This window comes from Macrosteles quadrilineatus, unplaced genomic scaffold (genome assembly GCF_028750875.1).
Source record: "Macrosteles quadrilineatus isolate MER2022 unplaced genomic scaffold, UCM_ALF_1.0 Scaffold_9__3_contigs__length_116548681, whole genome shotgun sequence".
Taxonomy (NCBI): Eukaryota; Metazoa; Arthropoda; class Insecta; order Hemiptera; family Cicadellidae; genus Macrosteles; species Macrosteles quadrilineatus.
In genome coordinates this window covers 98,388,199-98,409,658 of record NW_026542602.1, presented here as the reverse complement: position 1 = coordinate 98,409,658, position 21,460 = coordinate 98,388,199, and the positions used below count along the sequence as shown (strand labels likewise).

The following is a 21,460-nucleotide window of genomic DNA, read 5'->3' as shown; positions in this document are numbered from 1 at the left end:
TTCGACCGATCCACAAGAAGGAAATTCAGTAATGGAGCTTAATCAATACTATTGTCAAAACACCCACGAAATAGTTCCCTCGAGAAAAATGATTCCGTTAATTAAGAGAAACAAATCACGCACAAGAACTTTCCCATGGTCCAGTCCACGACACGACTAAGTCCGTTCCCAGCTGATGGCAGATACGTAATCAGCTGTGGTGACGTCACAGGTGTAAACAGCTGATCGCATATTGTTGACGACGTCATGTCGCTGTAAAGGTCGCCGGTAATTCACGCGGGCTCGTAACATTACGATTACACACTCCTTTTATTCCCAGGTCCAGGAAGGAAGCGGTTTTCCCGCTTTGTCGGTAAATGACCTTGCGTCGCGTAGACGAGGTGAATTGATTAGGTTGTAAAATGTGATCAGTTTCGGGAGCCGTGAGTGCTTTATTGAGCGAACAGTGAACATTGGTTGATTTAAAAAAAGACGCTGAGTGGAAAATAGTCAAGTTAAGCAGGTTTATTTGAGTTAAAGTATTAGACTTATTTTTATAAGAATTATTTGGGTAAAGTTGATCCAGCGAGTTGATTTTCAGTTTTCACCTTAGTTAATCTGAATCTATACTTAACTCTTTTCAATATTTAAATAAATCCATAAATGAAGAATAATCTGAGATATGCAGTATAATTTTAGATTTTTTTTAAATACAAACACCGTTAGTGTAGCCGACTTTTTGAACTTCGTACTTTTTTGTGTTTGATAAGCACTTATTTAGAATCCTTATAGGGATCCATCTAATCGCCTACTGTGAACACAAATTAATAGCTACTTTAGGTCATCAATAATTATTGTTACAAAAACGTATAATGGATAGAGAAATGCTTCATTACAAAAAACTAAGCTAAAAACAACAACACAACAGCTAGGGTAAAAAACTCAAGTTCATTGGTAAAACTAAAAAAAAAAACTTCCATGCGAATGTTATGTTATCTCAAAGAATAAACTGAAAACGTACAATTGATTTAGCAATAACACATACTATTAACCTAATTCAGATTAATTTAGGTCTCTAAAGTCTCATTCAGTTTACAAGAAAATTAAATTAACTCACTGGTCTGTATAAGCATTGAGTATACACGTATGTATAAGTTTATATACCGGATACACGCTATGCTGACGTAATGCTGACGCAGAATACAGCTGCTGATGTACACGTGATACGACCAGCCACTCAGCTCAGCACACACTTGCTGAAATAGGTTACTGGTTACGTGCTGAGCAACTAAACTACCAAATGCACTTCGCCCTACATTGATTACAACCAGCTTGGGGACTCAGCATGCTGTGGCTTGATATAACGTTTTACTATCTAGATAGCACAAATCTGTAAAATATACATTCCATTAACTTGCTCATTATTGTCAGGATATCTGAGAGAGTGTAGTGATCATCTTCAAATCGAATACTGTTGTTTGTTCGACCCCTGAAGGTGTCGATTACGGACCCAAATGCCATTTGCTATTGATCAATCAATTGATGTTGTAACAATAGATTAACCTAACGAGGTTTGGAACGTTTCCTGGCAAATCACCAACTGATTGGAAAACTTAATCTTCGCTCTTAACAATCAGTTTCTTTCACTTTCCACAATAATACCTTATATCAAGTAGTGAACGCCTCAGCTAGTTCCGTTTTACACAGAATATTTATTTTCCATACACAACACACCTTGAATGTAGATTGCATACAACTGGAATAGCATGGTTCTTTGATCAGAATAATTCGTCGAGTACTCATTTTTCTTGGTTCTTTTATCTATACTTATTTAATACGCAAGCATGATTTTTGTGACAATTACTCCTCCGAAACTACTGAACCGATTGGCAAGTTTTTGGTGTCATTGGAAAGAGCGTAACGTGAAGTTGTGCAGGAAACTTTCTTTTTAGGTAAATAATTAGAGAGTGAGGCCCTAGGGCCCTTTAAAGTTTCATATTCCTCCATAATATTTACATGGGAAACATTGTTTTGAAACTTCAGCTGTTGTCAGAAAGTAAATATTAAATCATTCGTTTCCATGGAAGCATGAGAAAATTCACAATGTTTACATTTGCTTTAAAATTTTATTGTAAACAACCAGAACTGTCAAATTTCTATTTCACAAATTCCGAAAGCTGATCCAAAAAAATGTATTTTCCTTTGACCATGTAAAACAACTATGTGGTAGATTTATTTAATCTTAAACTTTATGATAGATTATTTATTATAAATCTATTTCAATGATTATGAAACAGATTTTTCCCGTTGCGAAGCAAAAATTAATAGTGAGAAGAAGAACATATGTAAAACAGTCAATGTGTAAATTATCTATGTTGTATTAAAAATGTGTTTAGTATTGGATGTTGGTTTGTGTTGAATGATATCGGTTATTAGTTATTGCATTTTTATTCTAAGGATTTGGCATATTATTAAGCCTATGATAAATAACACCATTTCAGAGTTCTGTCAGTTTTTGCCTAACTCTATCCTGTAGAGTTTAAAGTAGCCTACACCTTATTGTCTACATATTGGCTAAACAACTTAGGTACGGTACTTTATAAAAGCTGACACCCTTTTTACGTTGACTTGATGTAAGCTTACCTTTTCACGTACATGGACATATTGATTGTTAAAAATCAACCCTTTAAACTGGAATAGGACTGTCATGTAAATAGTGAGTATTTCCTTTAGTTAATAATCTTATAGTTGACTCTTTTAAAATCATCAGAAATTATGACTGTTATTATTTTTAAACAAGTTATTTGTTTATAAATAACTCCTGTACTTCTTTGCAATTGCTCGATTTCGAGCAACATGTACACTAGTGGTTTTTAATCTACCATTTGACTTTGTCTCAAAACTCAAGGATTAAAAGTAGGTAAACTATGTAGTTTCTTAACAAATTGCATACCGGTAACTGATACTAAGTTAAATTAAATCTTTTATAATTTTATAATTTAAATGTGCCTTATCGCATTTTGGTGTACACATAATTTTCAATCGACCTATTAGAGAGAACTATAACGACTTTTGCTCGAGGATAAAAAATTAAGTATGGTCAGTGTCATCATAATCATTTCTCCATGCTGTACCTGTCCAAGGAGTGGGATGAAAATGGGTAAGAAAGTGAAATAGAAATCAGAGACTATCAGAGAAACCTCTACAAACTCTACAAAGAGAAGCACGTCAGATCTGAGACCCGTCTCTTGGAAGTAAAGAATGCAGACTTTCCCGGCCCAGCGAGCAAAGCTGAACAAAGCGTTCTAACCGTGCTGATTAAAATGCAATGCTTTGCTAAACACCTTTTGTTGAAAAAATGGGATTTAATATTAAGTTCAAGCGTTTCTGGGATTGGCGGAAATACTGATTTTGAAAAAAATGTTTGCTTGACGCATTTGTTGGAAAACAGGGATTTAACATTCCATTGTACAAGTGTTTCTGAAACTGACAGTGACAGCAATATTCATAAGAACTGCGAGGTAGGAATGTACATTTTCATCTGCAGAGAAAAATATTGAGATTTGTTTGTCATATCCTATACTATGTGTTCACATATGGTGTGATTATTATTTTACTAGACTCTATAACTAGAGCAATATTTGTTAACATAATTAAACGATTGGATTAAGTTAAAAATAACTTAAAGCTTTAAACTTTTTGTACAGTTACCTAAGAAAACCTACCAAACTGCTGGTTTTGAAATGGATTATAACATTTGTAACTAATCCCTGTATCCTTAATGTTTCCAAGATATTTTTGTTTTCTTGCATATGTTTAGCCTACTTTTCCGCGCTAAGGATTGACAACATAACAACACTAAATAAGTTAAAATTACTAGAAATTACGTAACAGCTAGGCAAGGTACACAAGAAAACATTTGCTGAAATTGTTCGAGCTTATTTGAAGACAATTGAGGAAAACAACACTGACTGTAGATCAGCTGTTTCACTGTTTATTGTTGCGGGAAGTTTTGAATAGGACAACAACCTTAAATAGACCATATTATTGCCTTGTTAGATTGTTAATGGATTCAATCGTCATTTAAATTTTAGCATGATTGTTTCAAATTATAGGAGAAGTGAAAATAATTCTTAATATACATGGACAGTTGACGAAAATAATATTCTTAGTTTGATTTCCCTAATTGCATGATGGACCAACAAAATTGTGGTTTGCTTTATGTAGAAACCATGCAGTTGTGTCACTCTACGCTAAACAAGTGTTCAATTTGCGTCATTGGCTTGTTTACGATTTACACATCTGGCAGAAATTACTTCACTCCAAGTGCGACTTACACAATAAGCCACAATAAGTTTAGCATTGGCGGATCAGGAATCTAAATCAACAATTGAACAGCTGTTTATAACAACAGTAGATTGATTACACTAAAGTAGATATCTTAGCAGTTTGAATCAACTGGAACCAGTCATTCACTTACAGTATAGAAAACATAGTTTAGAGTCAATCAGGGAGTTTGATAAGCCTGTCATGGTTCTATTTTCTCGTATATTTTCATAGAATACTATAATTATAGTTGATAGATATTGTACTATGTTGTACACTTAATCTATTACTTAATTATCTTGCTTGGTTAGGCTTATCCAAAAAGTCCATTAGCTAGGAAACTAACTGCAAGGAATTTTATCTCCAATTTAATTTTATTGAATATGCGCCGATGAACATAAGGGTATATTCAATTAAAAAAATGTCCTGGGTTGTTTAGTAGCATTCCATTGTGTTAAATATAACAAATTCAATATACAGCGTTATGTCATTTGAAAGAATGTATACTTTCGACATGATTATTAATAATTTCCTGTTTTAAATCGTGCATTAAGACACCTGCAGCTAAAGTTCTACTTAAACCAACTTACAGGAACCCTACCAAACTTCATACTATAAAGGCACTTTATCAAAAATCAAACAAAAACCAAACGTAGGCCTACCTATTTTCAAAAGTAAATAATTGAACGTTATACACTATAATTTGCTATTACTTTCAGTGGTTAAATATATTATAGAATTCCTAAAATATAAAAACACAGTGTTTTGAGACGAGGTATTTTTTATAAAGGCAGTGCCTGACGGTAAAGCATTGAAGTTATGACCTCTCGGAATGTTTAGGTCAAGAGGTCAAACTGTTAAAGCTATCTGCGTGACTAATGATGTCCTCAAGATCAACATGTGTGGTCGACGAATATATAAGTACGTATAGTTCCATGGATTAAAGATTAAACTCACTTATAGATCATCCTTAGGGATAATCTGAAGCCAATTTGAGATTTGTTTATGTCTATGCTAAGTCTTCTCTTTACTTATTTAAGTCTTTCTGTTTTGCTTATTTAAATTATTACAGCAAAAGAAATCGATACACTTGTAAATTACTACTCATCACGTGGTATACTAACCAAAGAGTAATTTATTGTATAATCAATGGTGAAGAGCTCACAGTAAAACCATAAACTAACCAACATGAAGATAGAAGTACTCAAATTATTAGTTGATACAAAGCGTCACTGATCATGAAACACACAATTGAAGCTTCAGGTTTTACAATATGATGATGTTGATGTTAATTAGGCTATGTTATTGTTATGAAGATAAGGGTCCAGTAAACAGTGTGATAAGACTTATTTTTAACGAATTAACTTTGTTTAAATTTAAATTAATTCAATATTTTTTTTGCTAAAGAGCAAACCTTGGTTGGAGAAAATGTAAAAAAAAAATTCTTCAGCTCAAAAAACAAAAGGTTTTTTTAATCTAGGCATCAAGGAAAATGTCGACAAGTTATTGTTTGTTTTTTTTTTTTTTTATTAGATGTAGCCCTGTTAACTCTCCCTTGAATTATAAAATGAAGGTCTCCGGGTTGATCCTAACGAGATCAGATGCATCTCGAATGTTTGGGACTGGAACACTATCCTAAATCATTTGGGGCATACTAAATTATCCTGGCAAAATGCTTATTGACTTCGCTTTTTTGTGTACAATATTTTTACACACATTCACTTATAAAATAAATATTTTGTATATAGGCCCCATTATTGATCTGCGTTAACTTCTTATTCGGTTTGATCTTAAGATCACGAAAAAATAATTCTACCCAACTCATAAAATCTGGGTAGAATTTCCGAGACACTAATTCCAAATCCGACTGTCGGAGTGTCGGGGCCGAAAAAGATAGATTGTCGTCTTGATTAGCCCCAGACGACGGCACCTTGGGGCAAAAAATGGGCCGAGCTTTAGATGAGGGATGGCTGTTTAGTGTCGCCAGCCCTGTTGATTATAACAGAACACGACTTGACATGTTGACATACATGGGATGATAAAGGTCTATAGAGGCTGAGAAGTTTTAAATGCGCATCTATCCAGCCTAATAAGAGTTTAAAAACCTGTTGAGCAAGAATCGAAACAAAATTTTCTAAGGAAGGGTATGAACTAATGAAAGGTCAACTTGTCCAAGAACACGCATTTGAGAATTTTCTTGAGAGGTCTTGTAAAAAGTTTAAAATTGAATGGACACCGGAGTTTTCCTGATACTTAACCCTAGATTATTGACTATTTTCGGTACTGAGATTTTTAGGAGCCGAAATTTCTCCAGTAGGCCTACTCCAAAATTTCTCCAGTATGCTTCGGCAAGGGTGATCAAACGGGTACTTTTCCAACATATAATGTAGCCTAACTTACAGTATTTATTTTGGAACAAACAACCTTCTAAGGAAACCTCCATTAAGAAGAAAACCTTGAGTTGTTTACATTCTTATATCAACACTTAAACAGTTTTTAACACCAAGGAAAATTGTTAAATGAGATTTGGAAGTGACATTAAGACAAAAAGGAATCCCAACCTTCCATTCTGATTGTCGTGTGAAATATTTAAAGTGAAAAAAATATTAAAGGTCTAAACTATTTATTTATTTTTGTTCTTTAGCTTTAGGATTTTGATTATAGGTCTTAAGCTGGGTTTTCCTAGACGCGGAGTCGGCCAGCGGAGAGCGGACAACGGAGAGCGGAATTGAAATTAACATGGCATTCCGCTCCGCTGCTAGGAAAACAGTAACATTAAATTACCTAAGACAAGCTGAGTCCGCTCTCCGTTGTCCGCTCTCCGCTGGCCGACTCCGCGTCTAGGAAAACCCAGCTTTAACGAGGAAAACGAAGCAGAACTTGTCTTAAAATATTTACAAAATACATTTTTTTAACTAGAACATTCCACACTCATATTTTGACCACATTCAAGTTCATCGTTGTGTCAATGAATACAGTTTGTGTATTCATTGGTTGTGTTCCTAACTGGTAACAATAACAACAACATTGTTGTAATCAGCTGTTGATATTATTGCATTGTTACCATCGTCCTATACGATCAAACATATTACCTCCTACACCTGTACTGAACAATTCAAAAACTTTCACAAAATAACCATGTATTTTCCTCAAATTCGTCGTTTGAGCAGTTCCCACTAATAGTTAGGCCTAGTGATAAGATAAAGATGTTTCACACTTCTTCCGCCAACAAAATGGCGACATAACCAGTTGGATAAGACGTGCAACCACGATTGCGACACGTTGGTTGTTGGTTGGTGTTTCTCTTCAGATATAACGGCGTCTTTATTACACCAGCTCGAATTGGCCACAGCGTTGCTGAGGCGCATAGCTTATTCGAAACTATGTTTTGATCAAGGACATTGAACCCTGTATGGAGATGGTAAAAAATTGCAAACTTTTATCTTGGATAAATAAGTGAATAGCTTGCGATGAAGGTGTGCTATGACGAAATTAGCCTACTTTCAGATTTCATACACAGAATACCTTTCCACCAACCAAGATATATTTCTGATGAAGTTGATGAACATTAAGTTATCTATTCTGTTACCAGACTTGGCAACACCTTCTGAATCTAAATTTCGTTAAGTTTGCAAGTTCATTTTAAATTAGTGAGTTACTGAATGTGCAGACTGGTCAAATAAAATTATCTGTGCATCTTTGTTACAGAGGAACTTTATGATCGAAGGAAGCTCTGTGCGGCTTCGAAACAGCCAAAATCCTACTTTACTTTTTTACTGTTTTCTCAGGATCGAACTGGCGGTCTATTAGATTGTCAGACAAATACTCACTCATTTTCGTATTTGTGTCATTGTATTTCTTCAGAGCCTATGCTTACTGGGAAAAAGGCTATTTCATATTAAATTTGGTTGAATAAATTAGGTTTTGAGTCTTTAGAGGCGGATTTTCTTACCTTTAAGAATCAGATTTAAAAACACTACTTTGATTATAGAACTGTATTCTAGGAATGATAAAACCAATGTTTCTGTAATCAGTTTGATCGTTTTTGTTTCTCAGACTATATACGAGTGACGCGCACCACTTGACCTATGTAAAATCTTTTCAAGTAGTTGATAAGAGATAGGTACCATACATTTAATGCATGTTTAAAAAGTGATTAATCTGTTGTTATCTATGATTGTTTAATGCTACGATCATTGCCGGTACACAGTTTTCATCCTAGAAGTGATTATTTTTGTTACCTACGTTTTTCCTCTCCGTCTGCTATAACAAGATTTGTATAAGTTTTGAGCTTGTAAAATGTGGAACGTGTATAATATTAGCGAAAATCAAACCAATCATTTGAACTCAATAAAATCAACATTGGCTGAAATCAATAGAGCGTAGAGTAATTTACTTTCAATACGGCCAAATAAAAGCCCTTTGCAAAGCATATTTGATTCACTCTAGTGGAAGGAGGGTTCTACATGCTTTATTCTTCTGCCTTGTATTTCTTCACCCTTCTCCAAACTCCCTTGGGTTACAATAGGACAAAAGACCAGAAGGGGTTCAAACTCTTACCTGTAAACGTAAGTCCCAGGTTTTCCGGTTTGGTGAGATGTTGGAACAGCTTTTTGTTTTGGGTCAAGCACCTGGTTCCAAACGGTACACTTATTTGATCCTTCAGGCACAGACACATAATAAAAAATACACAAGTTTAATGTTTTGATTTCCTAACACAGTGACACTTCGGTTGTCAACTTTGTAAACACTCGTTTTAACTAATAAGAGTTGAAAGCTAAGTTCACATTGCTCATTAACGTTGTTTAATTAAAAATTGTTTAATTAAAACAAAATTTTAATTAATGTTTACCCTATTTATTTTTTGTTTAGTGTAAGCGACCAAGAATCAATTTGTTACGAATGTTTTAATTTAAAAGGTATTTCTAAAAGCCTTCACACAATTACATAAATCGTAATAAAACTCATCCCTCATTACTCACAAGGGTGTAATAAAATCCATTGATTACACTTGCGAATATAGGTCATCACACCTGCACACGATCCACAGCTGTTATTGATTCACGGAACACTGCACTGGTTTCCACAGATACTCCACGAACTACGGACACTGTTTTGATTGTGAAAATCAAAATAGGTAATCGCGAAATTCTAATCTTGCAGACAACTCTAACCTAACCCCCCATGGCTCTAGCCTCTGCTCCAACGGTTGCCCAGCCTAAACTGAGCTCTGAATTCAAATGTGTCGGAGATTGGTTCGTGTAGGCGACACAGAGCGCTGAAGTCGCGTCAATCGCAGCTTTGAACAGCTCTGTGAGCCGATCATTGTAAAGATTCGGCTCAATTTGAGAATGAAGAACGATTTAAAAAAAAATAAATATCGAATATCGATGTTCCTCGTGGCTTTATAAAATTGTTATACAACAACCATACTACAATATAAAATTGGTACGTTAAAATATCTTTTAAATAAGGCTTACTGCAGGAACACAATTTAAATCATTTTATCCCAGTTATCTTTACCTCCTCCATTGCTTGAGACCAGCTTGCATGGATAAGATGCGTCCAAACAATTTGATATACTCTATACATATGTACAATATTTATATTTCTTCCGAGATGGACTTATGAATGTCCCACAGATGGCGCAGACCGATTTTTGAAAAACTTACTCAAACTATTTAGGGTTTTTCTCTCATGTTTAATACAAATCATATTTGTCATATTTACAAATGACCTAAAAATATACTTAACACAAGCAGTTCATTCATCCACAAAGGATATTAAATTATTCTTAATTTTCTTATTGATATAATATTTATGTCGATTGTATTATTTATATTATGCTCATTAATGGAAGAATATTAAATTATTCTTAATTTTCTTATTGATATGATGATTTATGTCGATTGTATTATTTATATTTTGCTCATTATGTTTAATGACTTTTTGATGTTTTGTATTCAAATAAGTTAAATAATCAATTAATAACGATATAGGGCTGCATTTTGTTGATAACAAAATTTTCGATCGACTATATTGCTGTAGTGTCATTCTCCATCTAAAAATGTTTATATTCAAATAAAAAATATTAAAGGCAATAAAATGTTTTACCAACTAAAAAATATTATCTGAGTATTGTTACAAATCGGTTATATGGGCTATTAAATAATAACAAATTATATACTAAATTTCCTCCTGTTAAATCAAAATTAAATCTTTATTAAGTCACTGATGCAGCTCGCTCACTATTGAGCTGATCTTTTCAAAGACTTGTTCACCCAAACAGTTCGCCAGAGATTTATCATGGCTGTAAACTCACATTTCATCAGTTTTACGACTAACAATCATCCGAACCAAACTGTCGTAAAGCCGTAAAACAATCTTGTCACGCGTTTGGGAAAGATATGCCTTCATCCCGATTGAATTCACGGCCCGTTTGATTAAATTTTGTGGGCTTTTCCCCTCCAAAACAATCGGATTGTGGAGTGTGGTCCATTTACGTTTAGGAAACTAAAGGTCAAATTTCGTTCGTGGAACGACTATGTTTTTGCCATACATAGAAAAATCATACATTAATATGTAAATATTTACTTTATCAAGTAATTTAAATATCAACCATTCATATATTAAATCTATGAAGTTCACCAAATATGGCCAAATAAAGGGCCCATCTTGGGCAGTTTCGTACATTTATTAACATATATTTTACCTTATTTTTTTTTTTGCTATATAAATGTGTATAAATATTGAGCACATGCTACCTGCTACCCAAATAATGTAATTTACTATCGTTAATCAACTATTTAGATGGATAAAAAAGGGTTTTTAAATTCCTTTTTGTAAAAAAAAAGGGAATCGAAACCGATAAATATAATTCATAACAATAGCCTACCTAAGGAAAAATATACCTAACAGTTTTCATATTTACGTCATCGAAAGTCTTTCTACAGACACTGCAAACATTGTAGTTTTTGACCTAGCGGCACAGGTATAAATTATTTGATCTTCCGGGACTGTTGACTTCCAGCAACATTCCCCTTTAAATACTTAATGATTACCAAAAAGCTACTCTATATTAATATTAAATCCCGAATCTTCAATCATACAGTAGACACTCATTTTGTTATTTAAAGCCCACATCCAGATCTCAGCTCGGCGGGCCATTTAAACTATGACGTCAAAGATCAGCTGTTCCGCCGGAACTGGTGCATATGGAGCTGCTACTTCCGGTCCACAGCTCCCCGTGTTCCCGGGCCGGGTGTCACTTCCGGTTCTGTCTAAACACATTTAAATGCCCGCTTTCCCACAGCAAATGCTCCCCTTCCCATGTGTTGGGGCCTATTCTTGGAGCAACAAGACCTTATGGGAATTGAACATACACACTTGGTGACAAGATAGTTGATGCAATCTTAACTTTGGGTACTACCAGGGTTGCCACATTAGGTCAGGAAAAATTCGGGACATTGCCCCTCTCCCTCCCAGATTAACATAGGCATAAATACGGGAATAAGGAACCACAATGCCTAAAAGTAGGCTTGAAGATTTCATATTGCGAAATATAGAGTCTTTTAAGTATGTTTTATGACATTAAAGTGTGCTTTTTTGACTAAACATTCTGTATAGTAAAGGTGAAGTAGAAGACATATATTCGTTGGGATCATTACTAGGTATATTTTTATACTATGCATTGCAGTGTAGGGCATGACAAACCTACATAATTAAGTGAGGTAGCCAATTAATTCCGTCAATACGCAAAACTAGTTCAGGTCTTTATTAAATATCACAACAATAACTATCATTTCCCTTATATTCGACCAATCAACTATTTCCCGTCTCTAAAACAGGTATACAATCTACATAACCGCAAATGTATGAATGAGTTTAATTGAGGACTTCGGATTGTTCGGCTAAATAACACCCGTGTTAGGCAAAATCCTCTCCGTTAGTTCTAGGTTTGGAACAGAGCCGAGAGAATCCTACAATGGGGTCAGCAACGACTACGGTGGTAATCATTTTAAATCAACCCTCAGAGTGCCAACTAGTCTCCAAAAGTAGTTGAATTTAGTGATTCCATTTGAATTTCATAATTGAGTTTTGTAAGATTAAATTTACTGCGTTGAAATCTGGGAAAGTAGAAATCATGAATCCAGCAATAATAATAATGTATTCTTGTATAGTTAAGATGCAAATTAAATCGGTTTACAAATACTTACACACATACACCATATATTGTACCGTAAATAAATAAATATTGTAAAATTAACACAAATATTATATAAATAACAAATATAAATATGTATATGCAAGGCAAAAAACATATTTAATCGTTTATTCCAGTCAAATTTAAAATTTACAAAAAGTAGTTCAGCGAAAACTACAAACACAGAACCCAATACAGTACATGTATTTTAATAATTTTAGGTATTTTATTTCTATTATAAAATTATTTTTTGACAGTTTGTGTATTTTGATATCAATAATTCAATTCAAATGAAAATGACAAACACGCTTGATCTATTCCCAGCGTTTAATTTAGTCAGATATGAAGCGTTGACTCAAATATAGACACCAATATTCCAATATTACCTTCGTGGACACATGCCATTGCAAATATTTATTTTTTCTGACGAACATTGAAATTTTATTTTCTTAATACCGGCAATTTAGAATGATGATTTAGTTAAACCGCCAATAGCATGATAAAATCGCCAATAGCACAGTTTTTGCATAGAATGTTTAGTGATGATTCAAAACTGACTCCTAATTTTGTAGATAGCCAAAATAAATTGTTTTTGCCATGGATTAATAAAAGAATAAATCTTTTTTCTATTTTTTACAAACTATATTTAAGATTTTGTCATAAAATTTTATTTTGAAGATTTAGACACCTATTCTTTCAGTAATACTCACCACTATAGTAGTTTTCCCTTATATACGGTAATTTCAAACAATCCGGACAGTAATACTTATTTTATCATCAATAAATCAGTGGCCTTACTGTATTTAAATTGCAATAATTTCCACATATAAATTAAATCTTTTACTGGATATTCAAACAAATGGTTTGCTCGAATGTTTTAAATCCATGTATCAAGCGAATGTAAACATTTAGTTTTGGAAATTATGATTGGTCCACCAATAATTGATCAAATGTATTAAAAATCTTTAAAAGCTTATTTATCGTAAAACATTGTCTTTCCTCAAAGCTCAAAGTTAATTCAACATGCGAAACTAATTTCGCAAATTCACAATCATTATCGTGTATTTCCCCTAATTCCAAAACGAGCCACGTACAGACAGTTTTGAGGTTAAGGGATTAACTAAAGAATTTTGTGATTGGCAACCAAGAGGAGATTTACGGATAATCTGAACTCAGTCCATTACATGTAGAGATTGGTCCCCTCCCCCCCCCCCCCATCAACCTGTATACGCTACCCTACCTATCAAATGCACTCTCCAACCCCTGACCTGATAATTCATCAACAGGCATTAGCCATTATCCTGTAATGACATTGATAAGTCGCTTGATTTATCCTTCAGCAATGCACATTTACACAAGATATTCGTACAGTTGCACGTCCACTTATAACTTCCTAACAAGTAAGTAAATTGGTTATTCAATAAGATTATTAAATAAATTTTGAATTGCTTTTATTTGTTGGTTATGATTGTACAATTTAAACTATTTTATTTTTATTTATTGGTTATTTTTTTGTAGGTCTATTAATTAATTTGTGTATTTTTTATATTTATTTAAGTTTTTTTCAGTCATTAGATTTTTAAATACTATTGTCTACACATACCCACAGTAAAATCCTCATAGTGTGTTATTTCTTTAGTTGTTTATATTTTAGTTTGCTTAATGGTACGATATCAGCTATTTTACACATAAATACCACCTAATTTTAAATTATTTTTATTTATCTGAATATTAAAGTTGTAATTTATGTGCAGTAGTTGGTGGATTTTGTTTTGATTTCCTAATTACTTTCTTGTGTCATGTAAAACCCAAAGGCCATGGAACAAATCCTACTGTAAAAGCAACATATGGTTCCCTCACTTGCATGTTTAGTTAATTAACTCTTTGCCTCTTCGTGTGATAACATTTGCATCTCAACTTTATATTTTTCAATAATCTCAATTTTTTTATTGACAGCTTTCCTGTGCAACGGATAGATTTGTGAACTAACGATGTGATTGAAATTTAACAAATTATTAATGTGGGGGGAAATAATTGTAATACTTTATGGATCACAGAGTTGGCAGAAAAAATCACATATTAAACTATCAACCTGTAAAACCATATACAGGGTGTCTGGTCATCAGTGTTGCACACATTTTTTGGTGTAAGTACAAAGTAATAGAAGTGTGATGATGTATATAAGAGCTTCCAAGTCTGAAAATTGGCTTCCCAAAGAATTATTTTAAGTTTTTAAAAAATAACCATGTTTTTAAATACAATACAACAATTTTCCAATTACCAGTAAATGGATTTGAGTAGATAATGTCATTTTCGTATTCTACATTAAATTTGGAGTAAGAATAATAGAAAATGATGGAGGATCAATAGTAAAACTCCATTGTAAATAGTTCCAAATATAAAAATTAATGTCTACTTTCTAGTTTCCAAGTGTGAAGCAAATGCGGACGTTGGCACAAACTTGCACCGTATTTTAAGCGCAACATTCTTGCCTCGGTGCAGTCTAGCTCGGACCAACGGTCATATAAAGTGTTAGTTTACTGGGACGTGTATGATATACTAGTATGTAACCAGCAAGTACTGCATCCTAAACACTGTTTTGAAAAATTAATTCCCTCTAAAGCTAGCAAGTTTAACAACACACTCAAAAAAAAAAAAAAAAACTTTAACTATGTAAAGATTGTTTTATAGGGTGCTTGCAAACCAATATTTAATACTAGTATTTTAATAATTTTATGTAGTTTTGGAAGTAGGCTATAAAATAGTATCACTAGTTTATAAAGTGACTCTTTTCGACAGGAACTCAAGTTTAGTGTAAGAAAGCCTTATCATATTTATAACAATTATAAATTATTCATCTTTTTCATCAAATATCTTTGACACGTGATACAGACGAACTATATTTTTTGCTTTTCTTAACCATTACTAATTTTCCAAGTGAAAATTTTGTAAATTTTAGAATGAGACATAAGAGAAATAAGACGACAAGATAGACGAAAATAAAATCACATCGACAACATCGGTTTTGCTAATAAAACCCAACAACTTGCACCTCCGAGCTTGTTGGTTACCATGTTATTTATCTGTTTGGTCTGTAACTATTTCCCATATCGCTATCTTATACAGCTGATAACAGTGGAACAATGAACTAAAACATCGGTCAGTTTACAATTAAAGTTTACAAAAGATGAAATTAACCAGCTAATGTTTCCGGCTGGTTATTTTTTTCATATAAAAATAAATCCCTATTTAGCTCTGTCACGCAAAATAAAACCGTCATTTTTACTGCATTATGACGAAAATAGTTTTAAAAGAAATGAATTTGTTGCAAAAGATTACGAGTGTGTCGTTTTTCATTAACTTTTTGCACCTGACACATTTGATTTTTAATGAACATTAGGATAAAAGAACATTTTATTTTAAAATTATAAATAAAAGTTAATTTTCATTTGTTTGTAAAACCCTAGTACCTACATAATACAAATAACTGATATTTCAACGTAAGAATATTAAATCTTAAGTGTAATTTTATTACTAAAAAAACTTTTAGAGTTTGTAAAATAATCTCAAGAAAATTGTTGGTCAGTACAATATTGAAGACTTAATGAAACGTGAGAAATGCAGATGGACAAATTACGTTCAGTTGACTGTTGGCTCAAAACCTAATATTCAAACCAAATATCTCTACAGTTCGGCCAGTTTCTCACGTTCAAATTTGTACCACCACCACCCATTGTATAATGGAATTGTTTCAAAAATCCAACTATTGTAAACAATACATTGTTTCGTACTCATTTGTTTCACGGTTAAAATTCATTCAACATTAATTATTCAAAGACTGTGGGAACCTAAGAAAGTGGAGATCGCCCACAAAAGTTGGCCGAACCATTTTTGGACGTTCCCCATTTTGGGCGCCCACTGTCCAGTCGTTCTGGGCCTCCTTCCGGAGCTATCGCTGGGATCAAGCCTGTGTTTTAACCCGCCAATTAGAGTTTGAGTGGACATGTGCCTGAGTAGGCGGAAGTGTAGGATTGTTAGTTCCAGAAGGATGTAGCTACTGGGTGTAATTTGTATTTATGATTTGATTACTAAGTAGTTAAAAACTAATTGTGCATATGAAACTATTAATTGTATTAATTACGAAGATCAAATAATGGCTCTAGTTATGACATCGACCATATATTATATGGTTCATGGTGGTACCTAGAGCATTTTTGTGTGATCACATAGTAATCAGAAGGTTCCTAGTTCAATCCTGTTCTGAATAAATCTGTTATCAGCCATTGGGCGTATTATGAATGACCTTGGTTAAAAAAGACATTTGTTGTTGAGGGTTATTTAGCCTACCTTACAAGATATTTGATCAAAATCAATGAACAAATAACACAATGTACTTGAATAATTCGGGAAAATGTAAAACAATATTGAAAAACTATATCATAGACATTATATTAACCATGTGTGTGGTATGAGAAAGGTAAAAAAAACTTTGGTTCTGTAATCAGGTCCCATAATGTATTGTATTGAAACAAAAACGTAATTTGTAGGTATTCAAAGTCAGAATCTCTATTTTAATATTTTAATAGTCATCCCAAGTCATTTTTAAATTATGTACCCAGATTAAATTTTTTTTTAATGAAAAATACTTTATTCTATCAAAAAACACAATAATTGTTACACAGAGTTGTACAAACAGATGGATTATTCCCCACATAGGCACAGCCTGGGTGTGGGGAATGAGATGTCATCATTATACATTCTGAAAAATATCAAATGGTATAAGGTTTTATTTAGGTTAAGGGTTTTAACTTACACTGTACTAAGGACCATTACTTATATTTAGATTATATTATTAATACATCAAGATTCATTAAGATGTCTAAGTTACCTAAACTATACTGTTCACGTTATATTGATTACTTTACAATTAACATTAGGTTACATGTACTGACGGTTTTAAACTGAATCTAGATTAGTTTCACATAATATTCTTTACTCATATTTGGGTAATACGCACCTATTCTCAATGATTGATAAATTTGATAATTGTTATGAAAACCATAAACTTAAAACAATCAATTTCACTAAATACATAAGGTTAATTTGTAATACTAAATACCACAATTAATTATGAACATTTAAAAACTATTTTTGTAACCGGTTTGACATAAAGAAAGCAGTACCTCTGAAGGAACTACCAGAGATGCTAATGAAAGAAAGAGACGGAGATACACGAAATGCTAATGAGAAACAAAGAGATACATTTCAAATGCATCTCACGTCTCGTAGCATTGTTTGCTCGTTGGCGACGGAATGTGAGAGATGGAGAAGTCTCAGAGATATGAAGTTTACATACCTGAGAGATGGGCACTGGGCAGTGGCACAGAAAACGTACTACTATAACGTGGTTATAGTAGTACGTTTTCTGTGGCAGTGGTTAGAAGTGTTTGACTTGATTTTAGACGTGAAAAACCCAAATACCCTTCCAGACAACTTACAGACAAATCGAATTTCATTTTCTTGATTGAAAGTTCACTCAATATTACACAACTTTTACTGTTTAACCATGTAAAATTTCTTCCCTATTTATATAACATTAAGATTACCGAGCACTTTGGTGTGTTGATACAGAGAGGGTAAAAAAATAAATCAAAGGATTAGTATAAAAGAAATAAATTTGTTAAATTTGACAAAAATTATCAATTGACAAGCAAACCACAATACTTTACTTATTTTTCATAGTAATAACATGGGGGAGGGTTAATTTTTTATTTATTTACATTTTATCCGTAACCAATAATCGTATAAAAACATTCCAAACTAGTTTTGAGGGTAAGAAAATTAGAAAAACAATTTTTACATCATATAACACCGTTCCAATAGTCCCCATCCCATGTTCGCGATGTCGTTCGTATAAACGTAGGTTTACAGGTTTTTACGAAAGGTCGTCGAAATCAGATAGTTTTTTAGATTTATCAAACTAACGGACATATACATGTAAAGGAACGGGCTAAGTTTTTGGCCTCTGGGGACATCGAAACGAAAAGAATTGGTCCTTGATCTAGGTTTACCATGAGACATATAGTAATTGCTTATTTCTTATATAGGAAATTTGCTAATAACCCCATTATATGCATTTCAACATGGAAACCCCTACTGGAAGGAATAAGCCAACACAGAGCATCCATTCAAATGGACTTCAACTGAGGTCAGACTAACCGACAGACAGACAGACATACTATACCAGCTGGTCATGCATGTGCCAATTAACAGCTGTTTCAGTCAATTAAGCCCACCAAACAGATTAAATGGGTGTTGAACTTTTTATGACCTCTCTTATGAGGCACGCGCCAAGAGTAAAAAACCGTCTTCCTGTTGTAGTGATTTGAACCACGTTAATGAGATTTGCAATGCAAATCTTAACGCACTTTAAACTTATAGTTGTTTACCAAATATTTATTAATATTATTTCTTTAAGGTTATTAATATTATTTCTTTAAGGTAGTAAATTTAATTACAACCGAGCACTCTGAAAATAATATTTATTCATGAAGGAACATGTATCGGATTAGTTAATTTTAAAACTTAATAAATACTTAACTTGGCTTATATAATATTAGCTTTGTGTGCATGTAATTTGAATTAACATAATATTAATTTTTTTAGACAGGATTTGGAAATTTGTTAACTATTGATTACCTAGTTATAAAACCCTTAAAATGGGATTTCTTAAAGGAATTTGGCTATTTAAAATTTGATTGAGATTTTCTTTGTATATTATTTATTTTATGTCAAATCCAATGTGTTACCTTTGTTTAGAATTTGTAATGTTTTCACGTTATTAGTTAAATTTGTATAATCATGGTTAGTTGACAGTATTAATTTATAATAAGAATAGTCGACTTAGTCCGTTCACAAAAAAATATTTATTTCAGGGAGCTCAGTTGTTAATTAGTACTTAATATATATTATCTGCCCTTTTTTATGAAACTCAAAACATACATTATTTAAATAATTTGTCGACTAAATGATTTGAACTATTTTATTGTTAAATTATTTCACTGTATTGGGCTTCCATGTTTATTGCTAAACACGTTGACTTTGACACCAAAAGATCCACTGCTAACACGAACTCGACCACCTGCTACTAATGTACACTAGGACAAGTAGAATTCAATTCCGTGTGAAACTGCAATTTCAACGTTGGAACTGGAATGCCAATTCTGGGGTAATGAAGTCATGTATACCCCGGTCAGTCCAAGTCCAAATGGTTGAATCTCAGCTGGACTCTGGTCCAGTTCTGTCCAATCTGAACCTCATCCGTTACATTTCCATCAACCTCTTTCACCATTTACCTCCACACCACTTCTCACTCAATTTACCCCAATGTTAGCTTGGCTTGTGGTTGACATTGCGTGAAACTGTAAGAGAATTAGATTGCTCGGTAAGGTATTCAATGGTAGTGTAGTGAGTGTAAATGCCGATTAAACAGTAAACATTTATACATTTAAATAAACATCTGATCTTAGACTCGTACACAGCGTCAAAACCATTTACCTCCGTCCCTATTCTCGATCAATGTACGCAATTTTCACTTGGCTCTGGGATTAGCCATTTAATTGTAAAAAAATTGTAAAAGTTAAATTTACACAAAAAAAATACAAAATAAATTAAGTTGCAATTTGTTAGGACCGATCCCAAGTTTATATCTAAGTAATCAGCTGATATTTGGAAGAAAGCCACACAGATTGTCACATTCCGTTTTACCATTGAGTGAGGAGATCATGATGGTCGATTAATTATCAAACAGGGAAATAATCAGTGATTTTACTACTGTTGGTATTTTAGTGTTGTAAAATAAATGAAGATAGAAAACTTTGCACCAAAGTAAGAATATGTGTAAATAGGAAAGTATGCAGATGTATATCTTCACTGTAGTTAGCTATGCACACAAACAAAGCATGACATGCGTAAGTGACTGAGCATGTGCGATAAGTACTCACAATTTCTCACCGCTTTCTCATGTTAGTCTTTTTTTTCATCATGACTGTTTTTTTATGACTTTCTAATTCTGATTTAAATATTTTTAGCAATCTGTAGTAGACAAACAAACAACCCACTTAAAGGATTTCCCATTATAATAATTACTTTCAAATATATAAAATTAGAATATAATTTTCATATTATTTAGAGCCTTAACATCAATACTTGTTATACTGTTCTATACACGGATAGCATTTAATTCTATATAAAATAATGTTCTCTTATTCGCTTGTTAACAACCCTTATCATATTTTAATAATCTCATATTTTATAATACTTTATGAAGAAAATCACAGAAGTAGGAGTTGCAATTAATTTCAAACCTGCAATTTTTACAATATTTGTCGTTGAGCCATTTTGTTTAGACTGAATGGTCCATGAAATACTAACATCATAGACTAAGGAACCGTTTATGCTAACATTTAATCATAATCGTTCGAGCCGTTTTTTGCGCAAATCCGACCCACCGTGGCACAGCTTTACAGGTAAAATCCAGTGGTGATTGGCAGGATTTGAACCTCGGTCATTAAGACAGAAATTCAGCTCTCTAACCACTATACTTTGGTTTTTTTTCATAAATACCAAGATAAAATCAGAACACATTGTTTCTTCTAAATTGTGGAAATACGGCTAGGATTTTATTATTATGAAAAAGAATGTTATAGGAGGAACCACTCATGATTTTAACACTTTAAGCATTTGTGTGCGGACCCAAGGAGTATTTATTGGAGGGATATAAACCTAAACGTTCATGGTTGAATTCCCACGCTTTAACCACTACCATCCATGTATAGTAAATCAACTGCATATCCCTACGCGACTCCGTTACGCTGCGAGGAGCAAAGTAGTTCAAAGAACAGCGAGTAATTCCTACGATCAGCTGTTTACCCGACAGTTACATAAATGACA

At 33.1% G+C, this 21,460-nt stretch overlaps 1 protein-coding gene across 1 annotated transcript in view; it reads right to left on the bottom strand.

Moving 5' to 3' along the window:
* Positions 1-9,535, bottom strand: part of LOC129003941 (ADP-ribosylation factor-like protein 4A) — a 49,834-nt gene extending 40,299 nt beyond the window's left edge. The window contains exon 1 of the mRNA XM_054432289.1: positions 8,866-9,535. The gene's annotated coding sequence lies outside the window, so the exon portion shown is untranslated. The remainder of the gene's footprint in view (positions 1-8,865) is intronic.
* Positions 9,536-21,460: the final 11,925 nt, after the last annotated feature.